Here is an 11,924-nt window from a genome sequence, read left to right as displayed (position 1 = left end):
TCGGTCGCCCTCCGGCTTCCGAGCACGCCCCCAAACCAGCGGCAGCGTTGTGCACCCTGGAAGGGTGCGAGCACCCAGGGCTGCAACCCCAACGCCGGGCAGCACCACCCTGCTCGCCGGCCTCTGGCCATCACCTGTCCCGAGCACTGCCCGCGCCCTCCCGGACCCGCCCGGAGAGGCGGCGCCGCGACCGCCACACACCGCTCGGAGCAGCTCGGCGTCACTCGATTAGTCTCGGCGTCACTCGGCATCACTCGATTAGTCTCGGCGTCACTCGGCTGGACTCGGCGTCATTCGGCTGGACTCGGCGCCACTCGGACCGCCGCCCCGGCCCGGGGCTCTCCCACGGCCGGCACGGCCTCGGCCCCCCCCCATCCCCCCGCCGTGTGCGAGTTGTTTGCATCGGTGGAAAAGGATCCGTTTTAATGACAGCATCTTGAAGTTCTGTAAGTGTGAAGCTGGGAAGCTCTGGAGCCTTTGTGGTGGTTTAGCCGAAGTGGCGGCTCTGCCGCAGGGGTGTTCCTGTCCGTGGTACCGCTGGCGGGCGGGACAGGGGAAGGAGCGGCCTGAGGGGGCTGCGAGCAGGGCTGTGGGAGGGAGCAGTAGTGGGGAAGGCTCGGAGCCGGCAAGGTCGCCAAAGCACAGGGAGCAGTAGATTGTGCTCTGATGAGGACGATGTTTGACAAGTAAAGAGGGTGATCTAGAGGTGAAAAAAGGCTTTCCCGGATGGTGTTGCTGGAGCAATCAGCTCATCACGTCTGCTGCTCATACATAGAGGTCACAGGCAAGTGCTTTTGCGAGTGGGCAAAGTCCTGACCAGGTGACTCAAGGAACTCTGGAGCACTTCGTTTCAAGAGAGCTGTGGAGAAAGTGGGCTGCCTGTATTTCAGAGTAGTGTTTCAAGCCAGGTGCTTATAGACTGTGTCTTGCTAAAGGATTGTTCTGCAGAGCGCAAACTCGGTCTGAAAGTTTATGATTTATTGCTGTCTTAGCCTCTGACAAATAATCAATAATGATAGTGTTAATAGGCATTAATCAAGAGCCCCAAAGCAGTGGTTCAGCATAATCTGGCTCCCTGAGCTAAGTCAGGGGAGGTTTAGGCTAGATATCAGGAAAAGCTTTTTTCCCTGCAGGGTGGTTGAGCGCTGGAACAGACTTCCCCAGGGAATTGGTCACAGCACCAAGCCTATCTGAGTTCAAGAAATATTTGGACAATGCTGAGCCCATGTGATGGTATTATTGGGCTATCACGTACCAGGCCACGAGCTGGACTGGATGATCCTGGTGGGTTCCTTCCAACTCAGCCTATTCAGTAGTTCCATAATAAACCTCCACAGGTGCAACTTGAGGCAATTTCCTCTTGTCTGTTACTTGTTACCTGAGAGAAGAGTCCAGTCATCACCTGGCCACACCCTCCTGTTGTGCAGAGCCAGAAGTCCTCCCTGGGCTTCCTTTTCTCCAGACTGAGCATCTCCAGCTCCCTCAGCTGCTCCTTCTCCAGCTCCTTCCCTAGATCTGTTGCCTTTTGTGGACACACTCCAGTCCCTCAATGTCTTTTTTTGTCATCAGGATCCCACAAATAAGCGGAGGATTCGAGGTTTGGCCTAAGCAGTGCCCAGAACAGGGGGACAGTCGGTGCCCTGATCCTACTGGCCACACCATGTCTGGTAGAGGCCAGGCTGCCCTTGACCTTCTCGCATACCTGGGCACCGTGCTGGCTCATGTTCAGCTGCAGTAGTGATTTCTCTCTCCACTCCAAAGCAGCAGTTCAGTAATTCTTTTGTTACCAGCCAAGGTGTAGCAGAAGATGAACACAAAGCAAAGGGGAATCAGGTCTTTTCCAGGATGCAGAACAATCTTAAGTGGAGAATAAGGCTTAGAGGAAGCTGTCACAAAGAATGATTTCATTTCAATACCACAGCCCTTTCACTAGTCCAATATGCAAGAAAGAAGAGAAACCAGGGAGCCTGATAATCATTCCTAGTCTCTAGCTCTCTGCTGATTCCTCTGAGGCAGGACTCATCAGCAGACAGCGATTGCACCCTCTGGTGCCTCCTCTGCACTGTGTGAGCAGTGCACAGCAGCTCTGGGAGGGAAGCTTCACTGCAGAGAGCTTGTGCTTTTTGGCTTTTCACCTTTACGAAATGGTGCTTTGGGTCCTTGAACTGAAACACGCAGGACACTCCTCAGCTGAGGAAGAAGCAGCTGCTAAATCTCTTTTTGTGCCCAGCAGGTGAGGAATTACCACGGAATAATTGACGCCACAGATCTTTCAGCTGTAGCTTGCTGTTCCTCTGCAGACTTCTCCCGTGGTAAGATGACTACGGTGACGTTCTGGCAGGCGGTGATCGCTCAGGTGTGAATTCCCAGGCAAGTGATCCCTCAGGTGTGAATTCCCAGCGGGCGATGCCGGGGGGCCAATTCCAGCGGCGATCCCTCGGGCTCACGGTGAAGTCCCACGAGCAGCAGCAGCAGCAGCAGCAGCAGGGCCGGAGGCGCTCCAAGCGCTCTGCGGTACAAGGGGGACACCGGGCGGTCGCTGCCGGTACACACCGGGTCCTGCCCGCTCCTTGCATTTCCTGTCCTGTGATGAAAGGATGGGAAAAATCTCTGATCTTCCTCGGACAATGGAAGGCACCGCTCCTTTGGAGAAGGGAAAGTACTTAATGTAGAATTACTATTTAAGCCTTGTAGCACACTTGCTCGGAAGTTTTAGAAACAGTTCCATTTTACAGCCACATAAACAGAGCAGGTATTTAGAAGGTGTGTTCAAAGTCCTGCAAACAAAGAACCATCTCCTGATCACACTGCCTTTGCAGTCTACAAATGGGAATGCACAACATGAGAAGCAAGAAGGTCTGTGCTGAAATCCATGTGTAGGGAAGGACAGCAGCAGTGTGCCAGTGCTTGCTTTTTCAGGAGAGTGCAAAGGGTGCAATGGCAAAGGCAGTTTCCTGTGCCTTGGGACTCAGTATTGCTGCAGCACTGGGGAGTGAGTGCCAGCTGTGAATTCTGAGTGCTGGGCTTTCATCCTTGGCATGAGAACTGCTCTTTATTTTTTTTTTCCCTGTATGTATTCAAAATGGCTTCTGTAAACATTTGTCTATATATTGACTTTTATTTGCAGGGGCACTTGAGAGTGGCTGTGATGAGGACCCTAAATTTTAGGAGAGCAAACTTTCAGTTCTTTAAGGAAGTGTGATAAACGGGCCAGGAGACCAGCTCCTTTTAAAAAGGCCTTTATTAAGCTGCACAGCTCTGGGGTGGGGGCCCGAGGGGTCACGCACACCGCCACTGCTCCCACTGGACGCTGCAGAAGAGGAGGATCCATGCAGCTCTGTCACTAGGGCAGAGCTGGGCCTTCCTTCCTCACGGGAGTCCCCGGGAAGACTCGTTCTTTAGGGCTCGTAGGGCTGTCATCGCAGTCGAGTCTCCTCGAGGTTATGTCGGCCTCTGGAAAGAAGTCAGGGGACTCCTCTGGGTCTTCCTTGTTCGATGGTGCTGGTTTTATTCCTTTCCTTTTGCGTGGCTCGTTGTTTTGGGGTTTTTTCCAGTCTGGGTGCATCCCATAAGTCTCTGGTATCTCTCGTTTGCATAAAAGTCAGTATGTCATCTTCCTCCTCAGGATGGTACAGCAACTCGGGGCAGGGGTACAATGTTGCCATGTGGGTGTCTAGGAGCAGTGGGGGCAGTGCCTGGCTGAACACGGAACAAGAAATATGGGGTACAGCAATTTACAACAGGGGTACAAGGTAAGTAAGGAGTTTACAAACAGCAACTGTAACATATTATTCTTAACAGAAGTAGTGGATAGGATGCCTTGGAAACTGTCCTCAGGGATAATGGAGCTGAACAGAGCTGGCACCTATTTGAAGACATTCTTCTTAGAGAACAAGGGCTCACAATTGCCACTTATAAGAAGTCAAACAAGGAATGCAGGAGACCAGCTTGGCAGTGTAAGGATCTCCTTGTTTAAAATGCAAGAAAATAATATGCATACAACATATGTAATGCAAAGTGGTTTTTGAAAGAAAGTTAAAGCAAGAGGGTTATTGAAAGTTAATATATGTGATGCAAGAAGGTCATATGCAGGCAATATGTAGTGGCACACATCATGGGAAAGATAGAGAGATAACACATTGGTGTGTGAGGATGAGATCAGTATAGCTAAGGTTCAGTTGAAGCTGCATTTGGAAAAGCCTTTAAAAATAATAATAAGGGCACCTAGAGGTACTTCAGTGGGAAAAGGAAGATAAAAAGAAACCTATCACACCTCCCCTATTTCCCCCCTAGCCCCACAAGCCAGACAGGACTAGTGACAACAGACAAGGAGGAGGCTGAGGTACTCAACAATTGTTGGTCTCAATTTTTACTGCCAGTCACTATTCCCACATCTCTCAGGTTATTGGGCTGGCAGACTTAATTCCAGCCCCTTGTAGCAGAAGGTCAGGTTTAAGACCACCTGAGGAACCTGAGCATGCACAAGGCCATGGGACCCACCCAGATGCATGGCAGGTCCCTGAGAGAACTGGGAGCTGTAGCTGCTCAGATGTTCCCTCCATCATATTTGAGAAATCAAGGCAGCCAGCTGAAGTCTCCATGGATTGTGTTGTACTAACACAGAAGCCATTTGACTCCAATACTCTTGATCTTTTTTGTAAATCTTAAAGTTCTGAGTAAATTTCTACAAAGGATGTCCAATGCAAAGTTTCAAAATGGAATCTTTGTTATTTGTTTTCATATTGATCTTGGATATTTCCATTTTTTGCACTCCTATATTTTCTAAACATTTGTAGTGATTGAAAAGAAAACTGAAAGGAGTGACTATGTTCTTTCCAGTGGTATAAATGTGTGGCCAAGACTAATATTTTTTAAGACAAATATATTTTTGCTATGTCTATACACATGTGCTTACCTGTGTTTAGTTTATGTGTCCAGGTTTTGGCAATGGGGGAGCCACAGGGCTGGCCTGTGAGAATAGCCCAGGTTCTGTCCTGTCCCACCTGCTTCCAGCTGGCTCCACTTCAGGATGTCCTCCCAGCAGAGAGAAGAGGCTGGGAAAGCAGCCTTTAGAAATGTGACTTTTTGTTTGTTTTGATTTTTTTTAAGTTAATAAAAACCTTCAACCTGATTTTTTAGTTTTTTTTTAATTTCTGCCTGTTTGTTTGGGTTTTTTTCATTATTTGTTTGGGGTTTTTGTGTCTGTGTTTGTTTTGTTACAGTTTTGTAGAATTCTTTAAGCAAGATTGATTTGAAAGCTGAGCAGTCCTGTACTGTATTCTCCTGGATTCACCTGAGACTCTTCCTAGGCAGCTCCCTGATCCTGTTTGCACTGCGTCACACATCATTCTCCTGAAGAAACTGTCTGCTCATGGCTTGGATAGGTGCATTGTTTGCTGGTGATAAACTGGGTGATGGCAGGGCCCAGAGTGGTGGGAAGTGGAGTTCATCCAGCTGATCCCCAAGGCTCAGTCTTGGGCCCAGTCCTGTTTAGTATCTTTATCAGTGATCTGGACAAGGGGATTGAGTGCACCCTCAGTAATTCACAGATGATGCCAAGTTGGGTGGGAGTGTTTTTCTCTTCTGGAGGACAGCAGGCACAGAGGCTCTCTCTAACTACAGTTCTACACAGTCCCAGTAGGTGCCCCTGTGCTTACCCCTTCATCTGTCCATCCAGGTCAATCTGTAACCTCTACACCAGCAGCCTTTATTCATCATGATCAACAGGTCTGGACATGGAGACCAGTTTGTCACTATTAAATGTCAGTCTTGGCTGTGGGCACATGCTACTTCTGCTTTATAAGTGTGACAAATTTTTAATGCTCCAAAGAGTTTTGCTATGTACTGTGCATCATGCAGGTTTGGAAAGAAAAATTTTCCCAGGCCAGGAAATAGATATAAAATAAGAGGAGATGTAAACTATTTACTTTTGTGAGTTTTTACTCTTTGTCCTTCTTTCCCAGCTTTATAAATGTCCATTAAATACCTCATAAAATGTTATCATGACATAGCCACTTCTGTAAGGAATTAGATAATCCTGATGCTTTACAAGACACTTGATTTGGCCCAGGTAGAATGCTGTTCACAATCATTTGTCAGCTGTCACTACAAACACCTTTTGTACTGGTGGTTTGTGGGTGCTTGGGTTTTGTTTTTTTTGGAAAGGACTTTGCTAATTGCACAGAACAGACGTATTTCAATTTATTCTTTCTATGAGTTTACTGACTTTAATTAAATTTTCTCAGTAAAAGGCATTGATAGAATGCATTATAATAGAACTTTGTAAGCTTTCTTATTCATGAAAATTTCAGTTACTGAAGTTTTAAGCAAAGAAGTGTACATTATCTACTTTGTCATATTGCTAAACTCTATAAGAAAAACATAATATGTAATTGAAGTTGCACCTTCTTTTCTGGAATGAGTAATAAAAGTATTTAATTTGGTAATAATGTACCAAACCAATATACTTCTGAAACAAGTATCCATGGAAATAAAAGATATATTAAAAAAATTACCAGAGTTTTACTGTTTTCTAACGTGTTAGCAAATAGGACTTTTTTGCATTTTCTTTTCTTTTAGTTTGTGAACAAGTATGAAAAGGAAGACTGTGTCTCAGCAGTTTTCCAATAGCTTAAGGAAGAAGACTTCACAAACTCCCTGGGCAACCTGTGCCAGTGTGTGGTCATTCTCAAAATAAAAAAGTGTTTCCTGGAGATTAGAGGGGATCTCCTGTATTTCAGTTTGTGACCACTCACTCCGGTCATGTCACTGGGCCCACTGAGAAGAGCCTGGCTCCCTCTTCTTTGTGCCCTCCCTTCTGGTATTTATAGATATGGATAAGATCACCCTAAGCCTTCTCTTCTCCAGGCTCAATAGTTCCACCTTTCTCCATCTTTCCTCACGGCAGAGTTGCTCCAGTCCCTCCATCATCATCTTCACAGCCCTTCACTGCATTCTTCTGAGCTGAGGAGCCCCAAACTGGAGCCAGCACTAGAGGTGCTCCCCAGTGCTAAGCAGAGGAGAAGGATCCCCTCCCTTGGCCTGCTGGCTGCACTCTCAACACAACTCAGGATCCCTTTGCTCTTCTCTGCCAGAAGGGTGCATATTTTGGCTTGTGTTGATCTTGGTGCTCTCCAGGACGTGCCAAGCCTTTCCTGACCATCTGCTTTCCAGCCCAGCTAGGAGGCCTGCAGCATGCTCTGGTGCCTGCCTGGTAGTGTTCCTCTCCAGAAACAGGACTTGGGGGTTCCCCTTCTTGAACTTGGTGATGTTCCTGTCAGCCCATTTCTCAGGCTTTTCGAGGTTCCTCTGGATGGCCACATGACCTTCTGGCATGTCTTTGTAGATCCTTTCCCACTATTCAGTGCTGGTGAGGCCTCAGCTGGGCTCCCAAGCTGGATAATGAACAAGTGGGATATGAAGCTACTGGAAAGAGTTCAACAAAACATCACTAAGATGATGACATTTTAGTTCTCACTGTTTTTCATGCACTTCAATTATTTCAGAATATCTGTCTTTTATTTTAGCACCTAGTTTAATCTTCTTTTTGATTCTGTCTGCCATAGAATACTAGAAGTTTCACCTGTACCTAACATGAAATTGAAAAATAGTTTTATCATGAACAAAATGACTCAACTACTATGGTTTCAATGGAATCAGGATCAGAGTAATACAATTTTTTTTTAACAACTAAATTAACTGACAGTAAATGAAGAAGGAGTGGCTGAGGTCACTTGGTTTGTTCATCCTGGAGCAGAGGAGACTGAGAGCAGACCTTGTCGGCAGCTGCAGCTCCTTCCAAGGGGCAGCAGAGGGGCAGCTCTGGTCTCTGCTCCTTCTGACCAGGGACAGGAGACCCAAGGGCACTGCTGGAGCTGTGTCAGGGGAGGATTAGGCTGGGTGTCAGGGAAAGGATTTTTCCCCAGAGGGTGGTCAGGCACAGAACAAGCTCCCCAGGGAATGGGCACAGCCTTAAGGCTGCCAGAGCTTCAGGAGCATTTGAACAATGCTCCCAGGGATGCACAGGGTAGGATTGTTGGGGTGTCTGTGCAGGGTCACGAGTTGGACTGGATGAATCTGGTGGGGGCTCCTGCCATTTCAGGATATTCTGTGTTTCTGTGACTGTATCAGTTATAATTTCAGGATCAACATCAAAATGTTCTATCACCACGTAAGCTGGATGCTGGCACCTCCTGGCACCTCCTGGTGGTCCAGTGGCTCAGATGTTCTTTCTGTCCTGGGCAGGGATAGCGAAGTTGTTTGGGTGACATCTGTCAGTGTTGCACCAGGTACTGAATATTCTATTTTACCCACACCAAGAAGCTTGCTGTAAGCCAATCATGCCTTATAAAGTGCTATCAAGTATGACTCTCAACTTTTAAAATTAATGACCTGACTGAATGTTCCTGATGGAAATACGGCAATCATTCTGAAGAAATACAAGCTCAGTGGTGCAAGGCAAAGGAAAGGGTAGCTTCAAGTGCATTTATCAGCACCCAGTATGTTTGGAGCTAAAAAAACCCTAAAGCCCCCATTCAGCAAACCCTCAATTTTTACAGCCCCATTATGTAATGACATTTAAGCAAGTTATGTAACTGAATGAAACATTTATTAAGTTCCCTCTTAACTAACAGTGAAAATGCTATTAATTCTTTCCTGTATATCATGCATATAGGCATACATCATAATACATAAACTTCACATGTTCTCTCTTCCAAGTTTAGGAGTGATGTATCCCAACAAATAGGAAGTCAGGCAGAAATGCAAGGAGGCATGCATGGATGAAAAATGAACTCCCAGACAAAGCCAAACACAAACAGGAAGCCTGCAGAGGATGGAAGCAAGGACAGCCTGGGAGGAATACAGGGGGATTGTCCAAGCAGCCAGGGATTGTCTTGGGAAAGCTTAAGCCCTAATAGAACTAAACTTGGCCAGAGACATCAAGGTCAACACTGGGACTTGGACCAACCTGGTCTGCTGGAAGTGTCCCTGCCCATTGACTCGATCTCCTCGAGTGTGGCCCGGCTAGCTCAGTGATGAGGTTTCTCTTCACTCGAGTTTCGAGCCAGCATATGTTTGTGGGGTTCACTGATTTTCTTCAAGAATTCAAGTCTATAGAGCGAGCAAAGAAATCAGGGGGGGGGACTCTCTCTCTGGTTTGCATGCCACAGTTTATTTCTGTGAAGGGGAATCCAAAGGACGAGAGACAAAGGATTTGGGGTCTGGGGGGTCTCTTTTAACAGGGTTTCTTGGAGGGAGGGAACATCAGAGAAAGAACCAATTATTTTTCTCAGTTAGTACATCTTACAAACTTTCTACAAATCAAGGTCACACACACCAAGAGAAGAAATAACAGACACCAACTTCTTCAAATGCCCACAAAGGTGTAGGAGTATTCTCCACAGAGGGGCAGAGGGGGGGAGAGGGGGCGGGCTTGGTTTCCTGGCAACACAGGGGGGAAAGAAAGGGAAGGCAAGGTAAGCATGGCCTCTCAGCTTCCATAGCTCAGAGGCATTCTGGGACAGGAACAACAAAGTTACAAACTTGCGTGTTGGAAAGAAGCGTCTCTCTTCTCCCAAGCCCGTGCTTTCCTGGGCTAAAGAAACTTCAAGCAGCTGGAAATGCCAGCAGGGTCTTCTCTTTTCTCTATCCGGCCTCTCGCCGTGGGGCTGAGGAGAGAAACTTCAGTAACCGTGGTAACCTGACACCAGGTAAACAGGAGAAAGAGAAGCTGGGGGTGGGGGGGAGATCCCAACTAAAAGAGGGGAAAAGATATATTTCAAGTTATCAACTACAACAGGTTAGTATTTTCCCTTGTATAGAAACCTGCTGATAAGAATTCAATGTGACAACTGAAATAGATTTTCCGTTGTCTCATGATTATTTTTTCCCCTAATTTTATATAATATGAAACATTTATTTAGTTAAATAGCCTGAATTTCATATGTCATGAACAATTAAGCATATGAAAAATTTTAATTGCTAATGCAAACTGTGTCCCTTTACATAGGATGTAGTGAAATTATTCCTTCCATACACACGAGCTCTGTCCCACAAGAACTCTGCTGTTCTCACAGTACCACTATTGATCCAGAAAGATGGGGAAGCTTGCTGTAAAAGTAATGAAAGCAGGATCCTGACCCATGCTCTAATTGTCCTTTCTTCATGGATCCAGCCAGTGAACAGGAACAGTGTGAAAACCAGAAAACTTAATTCTGCTGACAAATTTTCAAGCTTGATGTCCAAAAGACATGGTATTTACCAAGTTGACCATTTTATGGGTGACTGCTCCACTGAAGAAAAAAATATACAACCTTTCAAATAGAAGCACAAAACTGTCTTGAAAAGCAACACTATAATTATATTACTATGTTTTTATAGTAACTATAATTATTATATATATATATATATAATATTATTATTATTATTTATAACTATAACACAAGTGCCAAGTTTTGCTCATGACAATCATCAGTAAACGCTTTTATGGTCTTTTGTCTTGACCCATGAGATTTTTCATTTTATTTTCTCTTCTCTCCCATTGAGGAGAGGGAGTGAGAGACCAGCTGGGCGAGGGCCAGATCAAGGTCAATCCACCACCCAACCTTCCTCAAACTTCACTTACTCACTGTAGGCTTCTAATACAAGATTCCCTAGGTCAGTGTATTTCAAATTTTGTATTGCAGCCATAACTGGTTGCAAAAGTCAGGAATTAACTGAGAAATAAGAATGCATTCATGTGATGCTGACGTATGAAATTGCTGATGCCAGCACATGACTTTAATTGCACTGACACAGAAGTTTAAAGCAGAGAAGCTATTTTTACTAGCTCCTTACACACATTCCTAATTGCAAAATTAATTTTTTTGTTTAGAAGAATTCACTTTATAAAAGTATTTCAGATGAAAGAGAAAAACCCTCTGAAAAGGCAACATATTTTCATAGAAAGTTTAATCAGGAGAGCTATTTTGGATCTTTTCCCCAAACATGATATATAGTGAATGATTTAACACATTTGTGAGCCAACCCACTATAAATGTTTATGAAAGACTGTAATTTTTAAGTATTTTAGAAAAAAAATAACTGGAATTCATTAACACAGCTACTTGCAATCATGGAGAACTTGGGAAAATTTGGGGTTCTGCAGTCTTACTGTCAGATGTATCAAGAATTTCATCATGGTTGAAAGAAAAAAGTGTTTATCCTTTCCCTCTTCATTTCTGAAACTTTCTTGTTACTGGCTGCGATCTTTCTTTCATTTCTGTGGAGACCTCCATCCGAAATGCTCCGGCTCCATTCCACTTCCTTCTTACCTACAAATATCTCCTCTGTTGTAACAGGACAGCTTTATAGCGCATACTGAAGCAGAGAAAGCAACTGCAGACTGTCAGATGGAAGAACCCAGCTGGTTTTAGTGTGATCGGTTCCAGGTAAGGGAATCTAAGAAGGAAAAAGAAATAAATAAAATAAATTAATAAAATAATCTTTTCTAGGGCAGTGGACATCTGAGGACACTAACAAGTAGATGAGGGCAAGGGAACACTGCAGAAGTTATTACATGCCACCAAACGTGGAACTAGATCCTTCTTGAATCCAAAGTCTAAATTGCTAATAGAATTCAGGGATTCGCTGCTTCTAGCTTAATAGACAAAGTGTGGATTAAAAATCTTGTTTCATATATGTCAACTAAGGAAAAGTTAATCTAACAGTTTACTTAAGGAGGAACAATATTAGGAAACACTATTAACCAGACTCCCAGAGCTCCAGTCCCTGCTTCAGAATGAAGGAATACAATGGACAGAATTTAATACTATGCAAATTGTGAGATTACAAACAAAATAAAATATCTATTAAATATTTATAAATATGTTTCTATGGTGCTTATCTAAGTCTGAGTTTCTAAAATTACGGTAAACCTCACTGAC

At 44.9% G+C, this 11,924-nt stretch overlaps 1 long non-coding RNA gene and 1 pseudogene across 2 annotated transcripts in view; one reads left to right on the top strand and one right to left on the bottom strand.

The window, feature by feature from the left end:
* The window catches only part of LOC147651548 (coiled-coil domain-containing protein 180-like), a 116,564-nt pseudogene that overhangs the window by 32,171 nt on the left and 72,469 nt on the right, over positions 1–11,924 (bottom strand). The gene's annotated exons all lie outside the window — the stretch shown is intronic.
* Positions 20–5,131, top strand: LOC147651549 (uncharacterized). Its single transcript, XR_015274150.1, has 3 exons — positions 20–446; positions 2,234–3,196; positions 3,802–5,131. It is a non-coding gene; the product is annotated as an uncharacterized LOC147651549 (long non-coding RNA).

The sequence above is a fragment of the Cyanistes caeruleus genome, chromosome 9 (genome assembly GCF_971803275.1).
Source record: "Cyanistes caeruleus chromosome 9, bCyaCae1.hap1.1, whole genome shotgun sequence".
NCBI lineage: Eukaryota > Metazoa > Chordata > Aves > Passeriformes > Paridae > Cyanistes > Cyanistes caeruleus.
Note: the sequence above shows the minus strand (reverse complement) of the source record. Positions and strands in the feature narration are given on the sequence as shown.